The 23,720-nt window shown below is 39.7% G+C and overlaps 1 pseudogene; it reads left to right on the top strand.

Moving 5' to 3' along the window:
• The first annotated feature begins 567 nt into the window (after positions 1-567).
• On the top strand, positions 568-1,788 carry LOC139721227 (somatostatin receptor type 2-like; annotated as a pseudogene).
• The last annotated feature ends 21,932 nt before the right edge of the window (positions 1,789-23,720 follow it).

Here is a 23,720-nt window from a genome sequence, read left to right as displayed (position 1 = left end):
TTCACGGGTTTCGTGGGCCCGGACGAGATGTACCTCGTGCGCCGCCGGCTCGCGTGGTTCCCTCCGCAGCGGCATATCTGAGATGGTATAAAGAGAGCGAGCAGAACAGAAGTTGTTCATTTCAGACGTAGATGCTGCGGCTGCGCTTCTCCAGTCTCACGGGCTTAGATGATGTTCGTGCAGAAGGGGAAACCACAATTTTACTTATTTTTCTAAACGAATTTATCAACTGGAGGAAATCATTCCCTTTCAACATCTCCAACTCTTTCCGCTGAGTGAAGCTAATGAGTAGCGGGTCTGCGTGGAGACATGTACGGACTTAGGCTGTCGTCTTAATAATTGCTCAACACAACTGAGTTACTGTTGGTTGCATTTATATGAGGCAAGGAAGATTGAGGCTGAGTGATAAACTTTGAAGCGGACTCCTTCGAATTTCAAAGGCGGGGCGATTTCAATGGGGAGGGATGGATTCGGCTGAGGCTGCCCTCAGTACCTCGCTCATGGTCACTGGGGAGTACTCGATCCAGGATAATATGACAGAGTTTTCCCTCTCAGATGAGGAAAAAAATGTGGTTGCGCGTCGGCGTTCCAGTCGTATACTCGTCCATAGTCATAATTGGCCCTAATTGGGAACGGTCTCGTAATAACTGTGCTCATGAAGTACAATAACATGAAAACGATCCCTAACATCTACATACTAAACTTGGCTATCATGGATTTCATGTTTGTTTTGACGCTCCCATTTCTGGGCGTCCAGGCATCGTCCCTCCATTGGCCTTTTGGACGGTTGATGTGTAAACTCGTTACGGGCTATGACTCGGTGAACATGTTCGCATCCGTCTTCACGCTCAGCTTCATGAGCGTTGATCGCTATGTCGCAGTTGTCTATCCGATATCATCGATCCGGTATCGAACTAAGACCAAGACGCGCATCTTTTGCTGCCTCGTGTGGTTTTCCGCAATTCTGCTTGCTCTCCCATCGTGGCTTTACCAGGATATAGACGAGTCGGGAGAGCACTGCTATACGGCAAATATCAAGACCGATGCCGAAGTATATTTTTATTGCTACTTCAATGTTATGTTGGGGTTCATATTGCCCCTCCTTGTGATTTTGACCGCGTACACGGCCCTGCTTTACAAGATGTTACGCAGCAACCTCCCTCTGAGGTCGGACGGTGCAAGCGCCGCTCAACGGGCGTCAAAACGCGTCTCGATTTTGACGATATCGGTGATCGTGGTATTTTTCATTTGCTGGATGCCGTATCACGCAATGCAGATCGCCTTTGCCATAGACGTGCCCAAGAGCAAAGCTCTTCGTGTGTCGTATTCCTTCATAGTTTGCTGTGCTATAGCAACAGCTGTTTCAATCCGCTGGTTTACACTTTCATTGGAGAAAAACTTCAAGAAGAACCTGGCCGACATGTGCCCCTGGTGCTTCCCTAGAGCGAGCAAATTCGACAGAAATCGCGGCGGCCGGGAGAGCAGCACGTACACCAGAGGAGGCACGATGCGGCTAAACAACGTCCACTACAATGAGTACACCAGTCCTACTGTGGCACCGTCTACAACGGTCGGGAGCGACGGCTGTAATAACGACCACTCTCCCAAGATGCAGACATACACTTTTACTACCTGATTATGACGTAATCATGGAATAGCGGTGGGTAGATGAGACGCGTGTGCCTGTGACTGATACCACTGTAACATATGTATACACACAAGAGTGTGAACGATTTATTTCAATTCATAGAGAAGCAAAAGACATATCCTGGCCTCTTTATGGTGTTGCATGCAAACTGACAGGCTTAATGGTGTTATAGATGAGACCACCTATAATGTTGGGTTAAAGGTACCATGTATTTTACTGAATTCTGTCGAATGAAGCCAGACGATAGCTAGGCTTACAGGCCGTAGTGAGAAGGTTGTCATGAACAAAGTCGATGGTATCTTTTATGATGCTGTAAGTCTGGTGTAGATTTCCTTGTGTTAGATGTACTGTGCTATCGACAATAGCAAATTTAATACTCAGCAAAAAGCGTAAGTGCAGTATGGAGATGGTAAATTTTGAATTTAGAAGGCACGATAGTAATGGAGATAAAAACATGGTTTGACCATCAATACCATGAAAATTGGCTCCTTTTTTATTGAGAAAACGATGCCACCAAACCTAATTTTGTCCTCCAAAGCAAAGCATGCGATTGTAGAGTTTGATCTCGTGTAGATCAACCCAGAGAAGACACACATCTTATTGATTAGTCCTGTGTATGTTTGCAACTGGTATACAAACCTCGGTCACTATAATAAAGCATAGAGTAACAAGCATCTTAACAGAATGTTGCCCTTCATAAAACGAACCATTTCCTGTCTCAGAAGCGGGGACTGTAGCACTTCGCAACTACAGATTGTCACAATAGTCACGTTAAAGGGGAATGACATCCATACATACATGCAAATTTAGTGAATGCAGCAATGTTAGTAGAACACGTCAGTGAAAGTTTGAGGAAATCGTACAATCCGTTGAAAAATTATGAACTTCTGAAATTTTGGTGCCACCATCGCTAGATGAGAAAATTCATAACTTTTCAACATTTTGTCTTAGAATGCATGAATTTCAAGGGATGTGTTCTACTGGTACGGTGACATTCATTCAGTTCATACAAAATACATCTTAAAAATGGCATAACTCGACAATGCCTGCCGCTCAGATCTGATAATCACTGCCGATTAAACGAAATGGAGTCAATTCATTGTTCATGATACGCAAGTAGTTGCCCAACTGGTTTGATGCTGTTTTCAACCAATCTTTGATCTTCAAAGTAGCAATTGATAGAAACATGAAATTAGAAATAGGTCGAAAATGACATCACCAAATACCAGTGTCCTGTTTGTAGCAGTGGCCACTCCGTAACGGATGCGAATGAGGACTTCTACGAAAACTTTCAAATGATAATAGCCATTGCCTGGTTGGTAATCTATAAATTATGTGGACAGTTGAAAATCTTAAAGAGGTTTTTTTTTTCCTTGTAAAGATAATGTAATTAGCCAGCGTCGGTGTTATAGTGATGATATTTGTCAGTTATACAGAATTGAATTGACTCATACTTGTGTAATCATACTAGCTTCATATACCTGTCTTATCGGCTGCAATGCTTGCATTGCTTGCTTCATTTGAAGAGGCTGGAACAAGTGAAGACGATTCGAACGCCCCATTTACCTTACGTAACGTCATTTTTGTATACATTTGTTTTGAAGGATGCTTGAGCTCTTTTTGTAATGTAGATGCTTTATTCGTGAGGAGAAGAGAAAAACAAAGATTTATGCCGAATTCCTCAGGTAAAACCATTACGCTAGGATTATGCCAACAAATCGCTCTCTATAGACAGACGCTAGACCTGCGCCTTTACATCTCACCCTGAAACTTGTGGCCATTGCGGGTCTCGCCACTGCCACTCAGGTGTCATAATTCTATGTAGAATGAAACAGACAAACAAACCTTTAAATATGTGATCGCTTTGTTCCGATTATCAGACCTGTCTCTAAAAGGAGCACGCCGAAACAACATATTGGCTACTCGATTAGTGAACGGGGAAGCCAAGGAATTATTTTGATTGTGATATTGCCGAATTGCTATCAAACTTTCAGCCCGATTTAGTTTCACTTGAAAACAAAACAAAAAATCAAAAACATAATTCGATAGCCTTCGAAATATGATTCGAGACTAAATTTGGACAACTTGCGATGGCTTGTTTACCGCGTAGCTGCTTCCAGCTAGATTAACAATGAAACGTAACAAGTGACGTCATTGAGTCTGTTCACCATGTACATTTCGAGGTACGTGGCACAGTTTCTTTGTTTGTTTGTGTTTTTATTTGATCATGCGGCCAGCCAAAATACATCTCCATGTCAGTCAGACGACCACGTTACATTCGTAAAGACAAGCAAGGCAACCAATAATTCAATCCCTTGCAACCAATACGACTTCTACCACTGACGACTGCTGTTACTTCTACAAGTAATTTTACTCATACTTTTATTGTGACTGTTAGACATACATAACAACCACTTTGACTATTACAGGTGCTACTCCTGCAGCGACGACTTTGACAACAACAGCAACAACAACTACTACTACTCCTGCTGCTGCTACTTCTTCTTCTACTTGCTACTACTATTTCTTCTTCTTCTCCTACTTCTGCTACTACTATACTACTACTACTACTACTACTATTACTATTACTACTATAACTACTACTACTACTACCACTACTACTACTACTACTACTGCTACTACAACTACTACTACCACTACTACTACTACTACTACTACTACTACTACAACTACTACTACTACTACATCTACCAGTATAATATTTCTCTCCCATTAATGCGCCACCACTCTCTTCACTGTTACCACTATCCCAGCTCTAACTTTTCCAGGTACCCATGCTGATTCTATTATCACTACGATGACAATTATGAATCCTCTTCTAGCCAATGTTCTTAGAGAAAATAAAGTACTGTAACGAAAGACAGTCTGGAACAGCTGACGAAAATTGCCGTGCTGATGAACCTTGATATGCTTGTCAAAATCTATATAATATCTTGAACATCTGGGAGGCGTACAATACCGTGCACAATCTTTGCTCAAGTCTCTTTACCTCAATCCCCTACCTGCGTGTCGAAAATCTGGAGCGAGTTTAGTAGTTTGTCAAGCGACATTTTCTAATTATGATCCTCGCAAAGTTCCAAAGGTCATACGAGCAGTTTCTCCGTGACGTTTTCATTGATAGCTTAAGACAGAAATTTCCTTTTCGTCAATAGAGAAGTCACTGCTCAAATATCTGGGCACTTTCATGTTTGTCATATGACGTAGCATGGCCGTGGTCCAGTGTGCCGTGAGGCGGGTTTCTAAAGTAGATATGAAAGAAGTAGGAATTACCATAACCGATGACCACGTACGTATATATTCTCCCCTCCCCCTCCCTCTCCCTCCCAAGCTCCTCTCTCTCTCTCTCTCTCTCTCTTTCTCTCTCTCTCTCTCTCTCTGCGTCCCTCTATTCCATTCAGTAAGATTCCCATAACATCCAATCATGTCACTGATACCCAGAAAGGCAGTAATATACGAATGTTTAATTCAACTGTGACGTAACGGGAAAAAAATCATAAGCAAACTTTTTGAACGAATTCCTGCCCTTTCCTTATCATTTACTAGTCTACTTCTACCATTATCTAACGTCCATGGCTACCACTACTTTTATTACTACAACTGAGACTGCTCGCTACTACTACTACTACTTCTACTACTATCCTTATTACTACTGCTGCAACTACTATACCACTGGTTACCTTACTGATATTGCCACTACTGTAAGTAATTCGATATGTGCATATAAGAATGTTGCTGCAACTACGTTATAACATCAAGAATATTGTGTTCTGTATCTCCAGCTGTCGTATATCTTTACACTGTCGCTGCGTCTTTTGCACCAACTCAGTACATTGCGACCACTCAATGTCCAAAATGACTCTGACCATTGCTACCTTGCTACTATGAACACAACTGTGACCAAAAGCAGTCAAGTGGTGGTACTTCTGCTGCAACTTGCTTTAATCTGTACAGAAGAAAATAAATGTGTATGTTGTCATCAAGGTTATTATATCTTGTTCCGTTAAAGTAAAATGTTGACCATAATTATGGACCGTAATATCAGTTTGTTTATTATATATCCCGCTTTGATTTATCTGTTTAGTTTGATACTCTCGGTTCTACATCACGTGCACTGACGAACAGCTTCCAATACTAGGATAAATGATGATACATTTAGAGAGTTTGTCAATATCAACATTAACTTTGCAAACGAAGGTCATTGTAGTGAAATTCAGCTGTACATTGCCGAAAGAACACATCTATTTTTTTCTCAGTACAAATGTTGGATGTTGATTTCTCATTTTTTAAACAGTTTGACGTCCAACGTAACCTCACCTAACCCGATTTTTGTGTGTGTGTGTGTTTTTTTTTTGTGCGAGCGATGTAAATTGCAGTGCAATTGTTTGACACAAACTATTCCGCTACTCAACGTAACTGAATGATTTATTAGTGATAATTTTGTAATTGTACTCTATTTTTGAACAGAGTCAGCCTTTTCAACAAAGAGCGACTTATTGGTGGAATGCTGCATGGGAGTGTTGCTGGACTTGCATTACCTGGAAACGCGCTGTTTTTTTTTTATAAATTCCTTGAGAGTCATTTTCCCATTTTCTGCAGGTCCTTCACTTCATAACCCGATTTCTCGCTAGACTAATGCTCTTATGCGATTCATGAGACAAGACGAAAGACAGATTTTGCATAAAAAGTTACTGCATAAAGTTTTATGAGCACGGATATCTATAACAGACACTGAATGCCTTTCGCCATACTCAGCCATCTTTCTCCAACCACTTTTTCCATTAGTAACAATTCTTGCCATCAGAAACATTAGAATTTCGTCTACAATAGATTTTAAGTGGGATTTAAAAGTCACAAACCATCTCTCAAACAATTGTATTATTAACTTTTCCTTTCTCTTTGTTTTTTATTTCCAAGCGGGATGCGACGGATAGTATAGCTCAAGCAGTTCCCGAATGTCATTCTTTTATATTGACCTTATCCATGTTTTCAGTCCTAGGATGAAATGCATGGACTGCATCTCGAGAAAGCGAGCATCAATTTTCTTATTCCGCACGTTCCGTTCCGCTTCGAAACGAGAGAAGTGGCTGGCCAAAATGAAATTAGCGCCCAATTTTGAAGTGTCCATGTTGCCGCAGGAAGAGTTCAAATGAGCAGTGAAAATGCCTCGGGGCAACGGGTTGTTTTCTGGATGAATCTCTTCCGCAGAAATTTTGAGAGAAAAACGATTAATTCGTCACACACTTACACTTACAAAAACAACAACGTATGAGTGCTTAAATGCGGTGATTTTTTCTTCTTCAATTGGCTCGATTTCGATCGAAAACAATCCACTTAGTATTCATCATGGTATTCAACTTTGCTCCTTTTCCCCAATGCCCCCCCCCCCCCGGAAAATAAACAAATCAAGATGAAAAAATCAACTTGCTTTAATGCATCGTCAAGATTGAAACTGCGTGAACCAAAGACTTCCTGATTGAATCTGACTTCAGTTTTCACAAACATTTTACGAGACACGTATAAATTATGCTTAACCCTGCAACGCGTAACTCCGTTAGACAGCTTCAGCATGATGGGATTATTAATGTTGATGACGTACAGATACGTGAGTTCAGAGAAAATCAGAAGTATTCAGAACATCCGATTGTTAGGTGAAACAACTGAGCGAAATGAAAATATCAAATATAATTAAATTCGATGGGTCGTTGTGGTTTTTTAATTGTTTGTGATATTTGAAATCGAGTCGAATTAATCGTTTTCTGTCAAAATTTCTGTGGAAAAGATTCATGAAAGAATTCTGTAGTATGTGCAATGAATAAGTTCGATCTTTTTTTTTTCATTTCCTCTCTAGTTAGACAGACATCGTCTAAAGTGTGAACAGCTGAAATTACATTCGTTTCGCGTCCAACTGCCATGCTCTACCTGGTCTACCCCATGCAACGATCAGATACCACGTGTCACGCCAATTTGATGCAAATGTTGGGGGTTTTTTTTTCGCGCTAAATAGTGACTTCACTGCCAGGAATACATAGGCTTGTATTGACAGACAAATACAACGTATTTTCTATTTGCAGGTGATTCATAGTTGTAGGAATGCTGCTCACAACAAGACACTAAAAGAAAATTACAGATGTAAGTCTATTCGTTATGTAAACATAGTTTGCGCTTCCGTCGCTCGGTATTCAATCATGGTGACATACAGTCGTAAAGACAACGCGTCAGTAGACGGACGATCAAGCGCAAGACATCAATTGTGATTTCTCGGGCAAGATAATGTCACGGAGCTAATATTCTATTTAGGTACTGTCTGATGTCTATTGCGACAGCACTCCCGTAGCCAAAACAAAAGAAAATTAGATAGCGAAACACTTAACACTTTGAAGAATCCTCGCCTGCCTCTCTTCCTGGCAAAGGAGGAACTTATACTCTTTATCGGCCTAACACTAGTGAGGAAATTAGGACACACACGCACACACACACACACACACACACACACACACACACACACACACACACTGAGTAACATGCGGTTTAGAGACGAGGAAACAAGAGAAGCAACCTTTGCCACATCTCACTGGAAAAGAAAGAAGTAGAAAGATACATTTAAAAATCAATGTCATTTTGAGATGGTGGTCGTGAATTGGTAAACTAGAATATTCGATTCTCTACCTGCCAAGTAACCATGTGAATGTTCGTCAGTGAATGCTGTGTAACAACAGCTACCAGAGCAACTCCCATAATGCTCACATTTGATTGGCTGTTGACTATTTGTTGCCATGGTAACTCTACAAATTCAGTGTGTATAAGTACAGGATGTACGCAATGACGAGCGTTGGTTGTCACGACTACGGTCTACACCATGATTTCTGGCAAGCAGTCAAGACACATTTTCTTAACCACTTAATGATTTCAGATTAAAGGGGTAGATGATAATATGGATGATGAAAAAAGAAAGATAATAAGTAATGTAATAGAGAGGATAAGTGAAAATATATGTATATGTATATATAAGTAATGGATGTAAAAGCGCGTCAAAGCTTGTGTTTAATAATAGACTGTTGTATCAAGAAATAATGATGATTTAAATCCACTCTCCAGTGCGAGAAATTTCTAGTGTCTGTTTAATGTATTTCATGATCTCTTAGACAACGGTTTGAAGCAACCACACTTCCTTGTCTGTGTTCCTAGAGGAGGGCTAAACACTTCCAATGTCGCAAGCCTTTCAATTTTTTCGAAAACTGTCTACTCTTATTTTTCTTACACGTTCAGTGTTAGTTTGCGTGATAATGGAATGCAACATTAGATGAAAAGTGTTGTTGAAATATGTGTTTATACACGTACTACAGCTGTATGTAGAAAGGTTTCATGCCTTTGGCCACATACACTTGATGGGGCGTGGTCACAGCCTATGTGATTTTCGGAATCTCGTAGTGAATGAGTTAAGATGACTGGAAGAGATTATGATGGCAGGAGGTCGTGAAAAATACGATACTCCATTCTGCTGTCATTAACACAATATTGAAGTAACAAATTTCATGTAATAATACATTCTATAACTTTAGGCCGCAATCACATTCCTTCAAAATCACTCTTGTTACTCGTCAAACCAGAAGAGTGCTTGCGGCAGGATAGTCGATGTTCACGCGAGTAGAGTTGCCGATTTATTCGTCAGGCGTGGGGGTAAATAATCTAACGATTAAAATACCTAAAATATTACCTTTCAAACTTTCATCAAATGTTGGTGTTTCTCTTTTTTTGTCGTATGATAATGATGTATAAATACATTTTATTTATATTTCAACAATGGTCACAGATTGTTAGGACATGTTTTCTAAAGAAGAACCAAAGCTGTTATTTGTAATTTATTGTTTTGGTTATTATTCGAGGATGGGTTCTAAACGTGTTCGTGACTACTGCACGCTTCTTCGCAGGATTTTCGTCACGAGAGCAGAGGGATTTTACTTTTCCTCTTCGCACATAGGCCTAATTGAATGTGAAAACAGTTCATATAGTCAGATTCAAACTAAGCTGTCGAATTGTGTTAATTGGTGTTTCTCCATTTCCTGTCTTTTTATCCAATGTCAAAGCTGTCCCATTCCCCCCCCCTCTCTCTCTCTCTCTCTCTCTCTCTGTACCTCACTCTCAATGTTGTGGTTCTCGTGTTTAAACAAGAGCACCTATATCATTTAATGTTGCTGTGGATATAGAGGTACAGTATCTATGACGACGTTATGTTCAACTGTTAGGGATAATTTATTTGTTATTATCCTGTACCATGGCTTTCTATTCATATCCAGTCAATGGTAACTAATCTGTAACCGTCCGTTCCTGTGTTCAAAAAGAAACTAAACGGCATATCTAGATATTCATGATTAATTGTATAGCATATAATCTATGTCGTAGAGGTTCGGATATAATTTTGCTGAGTGCATTAATTGAACAGAAGTATCTATTTATCTACGTATCAGCATTTGTTGTTATTTGGAATGTACATCATTCAGTCTAATGCATATCGTGTGAAATATGTTCATGGATATTAAAATAATTCTGTGTGCAGAATAATGGCACGGCTGAATGTTCTTTTTTTTCTTTACTTACAGGGGAATGACACTAACATTTTTATTATTTGAGTGGTTGCGGCGATATTAGGAAAACACATCAGTGAAAGTTCGAGGAATATTGGACAATCCATTTAAAAGTTGTGCATTCTTAAAGTATTGGTGCCGCCATCTCTTGATGAGAAGTCTACAATAGTTTGTGACCTCACTGCAGGACTATAAAGAGAAAATATTATTAAAGAGAATTCAACATGTATTATTTCTAGGATAATGACAGAGCAGGGGAAATAGTATTAATCTTAACATAAACGTCAGTAACAAATTGAGGGATATGTACTTTTTATTTTAAAAAATGACATTTTGTGGAGTTCTCTTGATATTTTCTGAATTGTTATCGTTGTCCTTTCGGTGACGTCACTAACTGTTATAGTAGTTTTCATGCCCAGCGATAGCGTCAACGAAACTGTAAAAATGTATTGCTTTTGAACGGATTGTCCGATTTTCCTCAAATTTCACTGATCCAATATTTGCTCTAATTTAGCTGCATTCACGCAATCCACCTAATAAACTTGAGTATCATTTCCCTTTAAGAACTCCAGTTGACGTAGAAATGCTTCACTATGGTTGCTTAACTTTTCGTTGTTGTTGATAAAAATAAATGTAGCCACGCTGACACTAAAAGCAGAACACGTTTTAGAAGTATCTCTGTTTTTAATTCAAGTCTCCTTGTGTTAGCAACAGTGTTAATGTATCTCTCTTTTCTTTCCTTTTCTTTCTTTTTAGATTATAACCAGTAATACGGAAATTGTAATTCGTAACTGCAGAAATGGCTCCGGCTAAACTTTGTAAGCTTGTCACATGTTTTTTCCCAGTCTTTAACTGTATTGGAAATATGTAATTAAAAAAACAAACAAACAAACCTGGAATCAGGAGTCTCCTATTGCAGCGGAGTAGAGCAATACAGCAGCTGCGCTATATGGAAATACATGTTATATACCTAATCAGTAATTAAACAAGTTCTGCTCCTCGAATATAATTTCGAGCAACTCCTATTATACTAATTGTGACTGTGCACCTCAAAACAAACATAAAGTCGCACACACTGATTTTGCGTGAGGACTGAAAATAAGTGAAATGGGTCAACCTAGCCGAACTTGACTTTTTCATATTTTCTGAAAGAGCGGGTCTTCTTTTACATTATGCTAAAATTTGGTATCATAAAACGGGCAGGAAAGTGTGTTTTTTTAGCAGTTTATCTTGAACATTTTGGTAGAATAGTGTGATTAGGTGTGTCTTTAGAATCCCTTTTCAATTTCTGAAAAACCTTGGCCACACTCTTCACTTTCAACTCTAATAACTTTTGAAAGGATAGTGCTACTGCTTTGAACGTTGGCATTAATTATGGACAGAGTGTGTTAATGAGGCATGCTTAATTTCAGTTTAATCTGATAATCCCTTCATTGTTGCTACTCTGGTGGTTTACTTCCTGTTTTTTGTCCCATTCATCGCACAGCCAGCACGGTTTGGTCAAAGATTTAGCGCTTGAATAGACACTCTACTTCAGAGCCTCTTTTCTCAGTTCACACTTTTCCTGAGTTTGTGCATTCTTTCCAATATTTAGATAGGTTAGGAGAGTCCATTTAATTTGAGTTATACATCATTTTAAAGCTTAAAGTCTGCTCTTTCAGAATATAGTCTTAACTAGAAATTCATGTCTGGCGACTTTTTGTTTGTTTTGAGGTGCATTGTCACAATTGGTGTTGGGTAACAGGTGACGTTCTCTGATTCTGATAGTTCGCGCTCATTATGGCGATGCTATACAGGGAGACGAGGACGGCACGTAATCAAATACGAAAGTCCCACAACTCTCTGTCTTTCTGTCTTGAGAATAATTTCATCTATTCATTTCGTAATAATATCATTACCTAATATTATTAGTCCAACCCTAGGATATGCCTGATCCGCCTGATCAGAAATGATCACATTGGCTTAAAAGAAGTAAAAACACAGAAAGAAAGAGTCAAAAGTTTATGTAACAGAAGTTTCGATTTGTCTGTAGTTTTTTTTTTCAAGGGAGATCAAAAGTGTCAAGTGCGATCATTAAATTTGCATTTTCAACAAATGATATTTTCTGTCATGTGCGTACGCCGCATTCTACCAACTGGAAAACTTTGAAGAGAATTACCCCAGGTCAAACCCTGACTTTCTTTTCTCACTCCGTTCTCGGCCTCTACATACCCCACAAGTTCTCTTCTTTATTTTTTCGTTCCTTCTTTGACGATTCGTTTTCATAGATGTGCCAACGGTGTAATGATCCCCATAGCATTCCTGTCACGTGCTGGAGAAATTTGCTCCTATACATCAAGCGTCTGCATACTCCATTGAGCTTAGGCGATGAACATCTTGGCAAACACTCGGTTCATCGGGCAAACCTTCCAACTGTAAAGAGAACGTGAGCTCTTTGTCGTAATCACCCTCTCCCCTCTCTCTCCCCCTCTCTTTCTCTCCTAGAATATGAAAAATACAAAACGATTGATTTCTGTACTCGAGATGTAATCGTCACAAATACAAATAATCTTTCACGCTTTGTGGGGAAAATGACTCTATTCATCATTTGAATATCAAAGGCAGTAAAGTAGAGGAACAACATAGGAAAAGATATATATGTCTGTATGTAAGTATGTAGGTGTGTATGTATGTATGTATGCATTGTATATAGACAAAGCTCGATATTATCATTTTTTTTTTTTTTGGGGGGGGGGGTGGCCCGTTCAGACCACCAATAGCATATTTTTGTTGCTGTTGTTGGTCCGACAATGGAACTCGGCGGACCCCCAAAACACAAGAAAAAACATTGAAATTAATTCATTTGTAAAACCATTAAAACAATACAATAAATCATGATGCCTATGCAAGAATTGACAGGTCTGATAAAGTGCTTCAAATACCCAAATATAATGTAGTGTGACTAAGAAGAAAGAAAAAAAAATCAAATGCAATAACTCATCTAAACATTAAAAGCAATTATCAATCATGATGAGTGTTTGAAAAATTGAAAGGTTGGATATGATAAAGGGAATCAACTACTACCTACTGGTGACTAAGTTTACGAAAGTCAAACACATTCAATGATTGAGGCAAGAGCCTAACTTTTTCCCCCATGACACAACTTAATCCCGAAATAACATCTCCAACGTAGGGCAAATCAAACTAGAAATAATGGGTTAGATAATAATACAGTGTAAGATACTCCTCGGACCGAGAGTCATCGGCCGATGCTCGAAAAGTCCCTTTAATGTTGTTTAAGGTCGGGGGGCTTCAGTCACGTTTGGTTACGGGGGAAGCAATAAGCTAGTGTCTGAGAAGTCTAGATTTACTGCCGTGAGGAATATTTTCGGCCGACTTGCCTCCGTGCCAGCCATCAGACGATAACGTCAAATTTCGTTTTCCCGCTCCTTATGATGTCTCTATCGGTGTGACTGCATGGCAGCTGCCAACACTGCTTCGAGGGACGGTTGACTTTTACCAATATAATTTCAAGACAATTAATTCTGATGAACAAAATAAAAACAAAGTGTCTTTACTGTTATACCGCAATTACATATATATGCGCCATGTATGCTGAAAGGAGGACACGCTGTAAGACAGTGCTTCTCTGCTCCTACCTTGCTTATACATGGAAAGATTGACGATTCTACTATTAGTTTCAACAAGCAGAGCTTTAAATGTTACCAAAGGAATGTGTATGCACCAAATATGTAATATCACTTCCAATTATCCTTACTGTTTGTCGATTATCGAAGTGTATGTATATTTTGTAATAAATTTCAATTTAAAATCTTGTGTAATAAGGGCTAATCTGCATCATTCACACCCACAAAAACACACACACACGTGCATCTCTTTCTCTCTCTCTCTCTCTCTCTCTCTCTCTAGTATACATATACTTGTATATCGGTCCTACATATATATATATACATATATATATATATATATATATATATATATATATATAACAATCACAGATATAATTAATTTCATATAAACACATCTATGTACATGTATATAATAATTATAGCAATTAATGTAATGCAGAATGGGGTCAGTGAAAAGCCACAGTCGGATATTGGAATAGATAGGGTTGAAAATTATTTCGCTATTCTAAAAAGGTCATGTTTACCTTTGGGATCAGTGATTTTAGAAATGTTCAAGATATTACTTTTGATGCATATGTGTATTTCAGTTGTATCACAAAACATCTTACCAAATAAAAATTTTGCAATAAAGCCTAAAATATAAGGAGATATCACTATTTTTCTCATTAAATCATAACTGTAGACGGTTTAGCCTGGAAACATTTTTATTAATGATAATAATAGTAGACATTTATAGAGCGCCTTTTCCACTGGATGCAAAGCGCTATGACATGTCATCCCTGGTCGCCATAGGAGATAAAATATATTATATAAAATTTATTATAACTATTGTTCACATTTTGCATATTTAACAATGCTTAACATCGATTATACTGGTTCATTTTTTTACGTTGGTTATTTCTATCCCTAACTCTCAACTTACAACTATTTTGAAGCACTAATGCTGGGTTTTTGTTTCATCTGCAAATGGTAAATTATGCCTTTAAGATAACCGAAGTGTGTTTACAGACTTTCTTTGATGTATTTTCTTAGGTATCTATTTTTAGGACAGTCCTTCATAGCCATCATAGACTGATTAAATGATTACACTCAATCCTTGTCTACGTGAAAATGTTAAGACGTTGAAAAAGAATGTAAGTGTCTTATATCTATGAGATGTCATTGACATCCCTGGAAAGAAACTTTTAACTTTATTCCCGTTCGAATGGTATCGGCAAGTCTGGCACTTTGTGTTTGGTTTTAATACTCTCAAAGATCTTTAAGCGTTAGCGGTGAATTTTCACCTCTTCTCTATTTAGAGAGATGGATCATTCCTCCTGAGACATCTTTGGCGAGAACTCCGAGGAAGCTTAGAAATACAGGTCATTTCAATGATTATCAAAGTCAGTTTGTTCAGGTTTTGATTCCCTTCCTGTCTCTCCCTCTATGCCCCCCCCCCCTTCATCTCTCCCTCGTTTTCCCTTTTTACATCTGTCTTATAAGTTCATCACGGTCGGCGGTACACATTCGCTTCGTACGCGAATGTGATAGCGGGGTTAAACGATTTGGCCTAAGTGTTAGGCAAAATCCAATTAGGCAAAGTTCTGTGGAAGTTCGATCCAAGAGTGATCTGCGGACATCTTCATCAAGTCTTTGCGTGACTTCCCAGGAATCGGAACATCCCAGCGATTCTCTCCGCACTGTGACCCTTGAATGAAGTCTGTTCATCTAGTTACCACCGTATCGCAATTACTTCAGGGGTAAGTGAACGGTTTTTAATAAGAAACTTCAATGCGATGACTCTATTTCGCTCGTCCTCAGACCAACCAATTCGAGGTATATATAAGATACGTCCACAATTCTATTGGCAGACGTAGCGATGCCCCCCTCGCTTGCATGCACTCTATGCAATCTTGAGAACGCAGAGGTATCAACAGAGCGACGACTTTGCGTATCTAAACTAGTAGCGAGGGCAACTGTAAATCAATTGGCCAGATGGTGGCTCCAAAAAGAAAAAGAAGAAGGGCGAGAAGGAGAAAGGAGTCATCCGAAAGCTCGGTGACATCATTTCAAGAGTTGATAACCGATTATCTATCACACGGAGTCGACATCAACATCAATCACAACTCTGAGAGGCGCCAAGTGATAAGCTTGTGGTCCGGGTTGTCTCCTTAATGAAACGATACAGGTGCAGACACAACTCCAATCGAACTTCAAGTTTAAAAGCAGATTCATTTCCCCGTTTCATTGGAATCGTCTTGGTCGTTCACTTTTTCTTCCCAGCCCCATCACCCCCTTGTCTCTTTCTCTGACGTGATTTTCTCTTAATATGAAGTCCTTGGGACTCAGAAAAACTTTGTATAGAAAACTTTTTAAATAGTAACCAGAAGAAGCAATAATTGTTTAACACGCACATGAATACAGGTTACGTAAAGGGTCTCCAAACTTTTAGGATAATGTTAGATTATCTTTCTAATGCCTGTTGCTATGGGAATTTGAAATCCCCTAGTAAGGAAGATGGAGGTTTGTTCGTTGAAGTTATACATTGTTTTAAAGCTGGATTTCTCTCCTTTCAAAATGGGACCTAAATTGACCTATAAGGTCTGACTCGGGCAATGCTTGTGATGCAAGTTCACATGAGAGTACACAAGAGTACGTACAGTTATTTCATCTATGTACATAAATGAAGCTCGCGATAATCATGTGTGCGTGTATAGGTGTGCCCTGACAATTTTACGTTAAAGAGTACGTATGGAAATAAATACATGCTATATTTCACTACCCATTCACACAACAGACAAGCGGTAAAAATCGAGCAAATCCTTTTGGAAAACACTGTAGGACCACGACTGGCTACACAGGATTTGATAAGGAACGGGTTTGAACGGTAGTCGAAGTTTATACTTACAAAATCTCTGACATTAAAAGAATACTTATCTAGCTTGAAGCGTGTTTCTAAGCATGTGTACAAACGGAGTCTGTTGGCAATCTGAACGGGCTCCATATGGCCCCTCGATGTGATTGCTTTCAATAGTCTTCTGCTCAAATCGTTTGAACGTGCCGTCTTGCAGACGGTCAGACCAGCTGATTCCATCGTGGTAAGGGGAGGGGTAGAAGGAAGGATAAGAAATGTGCGTAGAAGTGTGTTTTGTGCTACATTCTTCTGTCTAAAGTAATGACAACAACTGATATGAAACACGACTTTTGGAAAATTGGCCAGACGAAAACAAAACCCCCAAAAACAAAACAAATCAAACACAAGGATGTTTATTCTTTTGTAGATATTCGGAGACATATATCCTGGCTGTAAATGCAATGAGAATTGCTATTGGCTTGTATTTCCCGTGTCTCTCTGATTGGTAATATGGTTGCTTGCAGGTGGAATTTGTTGTCATTATTGTCTCATTTGTTTTCGTTCAAAATTTCTTTTTATTGATGCTGTGTAATATGTGTTCCTCCCTCCCCCGGAAGTTATTGTACACCGCGGCATGTATACAAAGGCTTTTGAAAGAGAATGTTATGTGTGTGCGTATGTTTGTGCGTGTGTGTTTTGCGTGTATGTGTGCGTATGTGTGTGTGTGTATGTGTATGTGTGCGTATGTGCTTGTGTGTGTGAATGCGTGCATATATGTGTGTGCGTGCGTGGTGTGTAATAGCGAGAGCTTTTTCGGCTGGCAGTTTCGAAGTTAATTCGCATTCTGATACATACCGACCGTGTTCCGACGCCAGCCTGCCCTGCCCCGACGCGTCGCCTTACATTGCCCGATCCTGTGTCCCGCATACGCCTTGCTCACTGGGTCGTGGCATGCCATCTGATCCCACGGGGGCTTTAGATTCTTCAAACCATTCCCCTTTCACTAAATCATACAGAGATACCTTTATCTCAGTGGGAAAGAAAAGGAAACACGCCAGCCACGGCTTCCCCCGTCTACGATTGCAATTACATTAAGCGTTCTCTCACAACTGATACACGTTGATGTCTTCAAAAAAAGAAATACGACTGGCATTCAGCGTTCTCATTCCCCACTTCATCGCCTACCGAGATCCCACTTGTTTGTTTCATGGTTCATTTTTACTTTGAATGTGTTGGTGCGGCGATATGCTTGCACCCTTTTCCCCACGCCAGAATCCTCAGGAGGGATTCATTTGATCTGTCCCGACAAGAGGATGGTGAGTAAGCAAGAGAGGAGCACAGCATCTTCCTTCTCCAATGATGGAATTGACTATCACGGAAGGACAGGTCGTTACTTTTCCTCGCTATAGTCCTTAGCGGCGTTGAGGGTGCCTGTCATTCCAATGGAAAACCGTCGGCGCGTAGTTATCACGTCGCGTAGTTTATACAACACATAACGCCCATGTTCCGAATGAAGACTGGAAAGAGGGTGCCGCCCATTTCATTACTTGCTAGGTCTGTCGGCTGGGAGGCATTAAGTTGAATAGAGTGTTTACGGCTTTCTTCTGCCTTGGACTCTCGTCACCACTCTTCGTTGCAATGACATTAATGTGTAGCGAAGGACCCAAACTCCTTAAATGAAATTTTCAAATACTTCATCGCAGGGATCGTAGGCGGCAATTAATGCACTCTCTGTCTTAATGTGATCACCCAAGTTCCTCTGACAGAATGCTTTCAATAAAATGTGTTATGTTTGACAAGCCTCACATGTAATTTGATTACCTTATGTCAATGTATCCAACACAGGCAAGAATATTCAACGTGTGTTATTTGATATATAGTACACCGCTGTCACATAGCCATGTCGTTAATCCGATAACAAAATGTAGTTATTAATTCCTTGCATTTTCGGATTTATGACCCTTCGGAATAACGAACCTAATTTAATTTTCGGATTAACGGACCTTCGGAATAATGAACCTTATTCCATTTCGGATGAATACACCTAAGGAATAACGAACCTCATTTCATCTTCGGAATGACGAACCTTCGGAATAAGAACTTTCGGAATAAACGCCACAATAATGTTCGCATTGACGAACCCTCATTCATTTTTGGAGCAACGAACAGCTATAGGTATACGGCAATTGTGTGTGTGTGAACAACGAAACTTTGGAATAACGTATCTTATTTCTTTTTAGTATTTACGAACCTCGGAATAGGGAACATCATCCGATGATTTACCTGGGAGTGTTAACGAAAGACTCAACATTCTGAAACTGAGTGTTTACTGTGTTGAGAGAGTAAGGCGCTACCTGTCAGCCATATCCAGGAGCTTTGGAAATTTCAGAAATCGCTACTCTGCAATTTACTCAACAATTTGAGCGGTACAAAGAAATATCACTGGCACTCTATCAAATAATCGTGACATGACTGCAAATAAGCAATAAACCCATAAATGCTGTCAAATCAGACTCTTCGTATCATATCGTGTACCAGCATTAATATTCTTCATATATACTACTCCATCCTTTCATTTCCTCTGTTTCTCATCCAGTTGTGCTCCATCTTGTTCGCGGGTTCTAGGTCAGTCAATTTCTACATGATTAAATGTTTTGTTTCTGTTATTTCCCTTCACTATAGGTCGTTATTACCGATACGTGTGTTGACTAAAATATTCCCAAGGCAACATGCAAACTAAAGAAAACTCACAAACACAAACGCACGCACACACACACACACACGCACGCACACACACACACACACACACAAACACACACACACAAACACACGCACACATACTCCCTAACAAACACAATCACACACACACATGCACACATAAATACATAGTATACACAGGGAGAGAGTGAAATACGGACTCAAATAGGTATATCTTTTGTGACGTATTAATGAAATCGGCTGAAAGTGTCCTCGGTTCTGTGAGACTTTAGATTGTTTACCAAAGAAATCAATCACTTGTCATGTGGTCGATGCGTCCATAAAATAACGCCCAGATGTCACCACACTATACGCACTAAGTTATTAACATGATAATAATACACTTGTACCGTATCGAAAAGGATGCAAGTTGCCATAGCTAAACAGATTGTGCCAAAATCGGAAAATCTGTACGCGGCAAGGCTGTACCAACTATTGCAACCAATCAAATTGCATCGAAAGGATTGAAATGTACTTTGTGAAAGCAAATTGAATCATCTTTTCGGTAACTTCTAATGTCTAACTTCTTGAGGTACCGTTTGCGACAACACTGTGAAACCGAGATATCTACCGGATGAGTGACTATGAGTTGGAGAGCACAGAGAGCATTAGAGGGCATAATCTGTGCGCGCGTTTTTTGTGTATGTGGGTGTGTTTGTGCATATTTGTGTTTGAGTATGCGATTGTGTGTGTGGGGTGGGGTGGGGTGGGGAGGAGATCTTATATATTAGCTGTGTTTGTGAATGTGTGTCTATTATGTGTGTATGCACGCACATTACTGGAATATGAATGCCGACGTAAGCTTCCAATCCTTGCTACGAACCCCACCTTGTTTATGACATCGAAATTAGCAAAAAGAAATATAAAAGTTCAACATTAAGGGATCATTTTTTTTTCTTCTTCGTCTCCACACTAAACTTCGCACGTAGCCTGTGAAAAAAAGAGCTGGGATCACATACCCATCAATATGAACTTCGGAAAAAGGAAAGATAATGACGACGAGGCGATTCGATCCACCGCCGAGCTCAGCGGCGCGCAGAAAGTCACTGTGGGAATAAGCCGAGCTCGTCTTTCCATTTGACTGAAAAGACGAGGCCGTGTTATAAGCTTCCAAGCAGCCGGCCTGTCGAATTTGTTCGCCTAATGCCTACCATGATAGTTCTCCGAGGACTTCCAGAGTGCCCTGGTCTAATCGATGTTCCACTCAAAATAAAAAGAGAAAAAAAAAATCTGTGATTGGGTCCATCTACATCCTCCGTTTTCTCACCATGCCAGACCAGATATATCCTCTCCTAACAAAATGCAGGTATCGATCCCACACTGTCCGAGAAAACCCCCACTCGTCCTGCTTTGGTCCACTATCTCCACTCTAGCCCGGGTCAATGATCCTTATCTGCAGTCTGCACGTTGCTTTAAACTATCTCTGTGCCTTCAGGACCCCCTATCTTTTCCCCCTTCTTTACAGAAGCTTAGTGATTGCATCGGAACTGAATCTAAATAGTGTTTAATGTCTTGAATTAATGTCACTTTACGAATTGGTAATCCCAATCAGGGTTTCCATGCTTGCTTTCATTTTCTTCCTTTCAAAGGATGGTGTCGAATTTGAAATCGGTCTAATGAACACACATACACACACACACACACATACACACACACACACACATACACACACACACACACAGACACACACACGCACACAAACACAAACACATTGAGTAGCCCTATAATTGCTGGGGGGGGGGGAGAGCATGATGGGCAAGAATGAATTCAATATTCGGTTGGAAAATGGGGGACGGAGATATCTGCTTCCTATAGGAGGGACCTTTTGCGTCCTTAGAATTTAAAATCAACGATCTGGCGAAATATTTAATGGTAAACCATCAATCAAAATGTAAGAAAATGAATAGTTATGAACAATGGGATGGCTAAATTGTGGTATTTGTCACCCTTGTGGGGGTGGATCGAGCGGGGAGGGTACGGGGAGCCTTGGGATTTTACAATTGACATTCAACATTCTGATACATACTATATTTTGGTGGAATACTTTGAAAATTGTCAATCCCAATGTTAAGAAAAATGAATATTCAGGGCAATGTGAATAACTTGTGTCTGTCACCTGATTCCGTGTGTGCGTCTTCACTGTGTACAAGGTCTATATAGAGGTGGATAGCGCTCACCGGTAAAGACAAAATAAACGGCAGTGAATGGAAAAGTGACAGATATTACGATAACGTAATGAGTATTCTCATTCCCAAGTAAAAACAAAATGAGATAAAAAACTCTAATTCAAGAATGATGCATGAGTTTCTCATTCACTGATACCCTGCTGATCAAAGTATGCAAAAAATAATGTCCGTGTAAAAACAAACAAACAAAAACTGGTCATGCTAGCGCTAGTATGACCAGAGCTGTCATACCCCCTTATCAATTTATTGTCATTATTATTTTTCTTTTTTACACAGTGGTTTAAACAGATAGGTAGGACTGTCTTGCATTCCCCAAATTGGAATAATGACCTCAAACATGATTTTAACTAATCTGAGTCGGAGTTCTGAATATGATTCGAATGAAACCCTTCTATCAAACGTCCATGTTTTGTACTCAGTCATGAGTACAGAGATACATACATATTTGTGTGAATGTGCGTAATGATTTTGGACAAAAATAACAACAACAACAAGACAATGGAATTGCGGATATCTATGAAATCATCCGTTTATTACCAAAGCAAGGTGAAATAAAGTATTGCAAGATTATTGTTTGAAAGAGAAAGTTCTCATCAAACTGTATGAAGTGATGATATTCAAGGGATTACAGTCATACCTTCAGTCAAACTCCTTTGTTTTTGATCATGTTGCTTGGTAATCAAAGCGAAAATCTCATGTGTGGCAACGATATAGAGCGCGTTTCCTGATCTACCCCGCGGGGTGCGGGCGTTTCACATGGCGACCATGCGTTACGATCAGATCCATCTGTTTGATCGATTTAAAACAAATCGGCGGGTCATTCCATAAGTGCAAGGTCGCGTCGTCTGATAAATCCTCACGTGTATACCAGCACTATCCCTCTTCCGATACGTCGTCCCTCACAGATCAGAGGTAGAAAAAGTCATAAAGGCACATGGCCTTTCCTATAAATGACCCGCGCACTAAACTTTTAATGGACATCATTATCAGATTATTGGAAGGACTGGTGTAGACACTTACACCCACGTACACGTTGTATATCCCCATGAGTCAATTAGATAAACACTGTGAAATATGATTATGATATATTCTTTTTTGTTATATGCTCTGTATCGGACATATTAATACATTGATATATGAGACTTCTATTCAAAAGAATGTTTATCTTTAATGAAAGAAAATCCAATTAAGTTGTGCACTTAGAGACGAGTGAAGCTACTGTGAAATGACTGGAAATTCAGGTTCTAAACAAAACTTATTATCTAAACTGAATCGCAAATGCCATAAAATGTTCAAAAGTCCTTCTTGAGTTGATTATATTTGAATTTATCTGTCGTGCACACTGGATGAAATTTCGATTGTTTATAGGGCAGATTGCTATAAACGTGTTTTAATTTTGTCGGAACACATTTCGTGCGGAATACGTGTACCTTGAAATGAATTATTCGCGTTATGAACAGCTGTCCCATTGTAATCGATTGCTTGACTTCGAGTTTTAATTGTTCAAAAAATATTGAAACGTTAGTGCATTTGATGTTGTTCCTTTTTAGTGTACAGGCTCGATGAATCCGTGCTTTTCTTTTTTTTTTTTTTTTTTTTTTTTATTTGATATTTGAAAGGCTGACAAAGATTAATATCATGCTTGGGGAAGAGTTTAACATGGGCCCTGGACCAGGAGGAGTAGGAGGAGAAGGAGGAGAAGAAGAAGGAGGAGAAGGAGAAGGGGGAGGAGGAGGAGGAGGAATAGGAGGAGGAGGAGGAGGAGGAAGAGAAGAAGAAGGAGGAGAAGGAGAAGGGGGAGGAGGAGGAGGAGGAGGAATAGGAGGAGGAGGAACAGGAGAAAAGGAGGAGAGGGAGGAGGAGGAGGAAAAGTGTCCAAGCTTCGTAGAGCTACGATGGTGAGGAATTCGCTGTTCGCCTGTGAGAGTGAGCTGCGAGGTCACGATGATTATCTTCGTTAGATAGGAACTCACTACCTTGCAACATGTGTGCCGGGAAATCCAATAGTTTTTTTTTTTTTTTGACGGCAATCTGCTACCCATAATCCATCACCTCACACTGACG

Source organism: Diadema antillarum, unplaced genomic scaffold, assembly GCF_040938485.1.
Source record: "Diadema antillarum isolate AM-2024a unplaced genomic scaffold, OU_Dant_1.0 scf00000140, whole genome shotgun sequence".
NCBI lineage: Eukaryota > Metazoa > Echinodermata > Echinoidea > Diadematoida > Diadematidae > Diadema > Diadema antillarum.
Note: the sequence above shows the minus strand (reverse complement) of the source record. Positions and strands in the feature narration are given on the sequence as shown.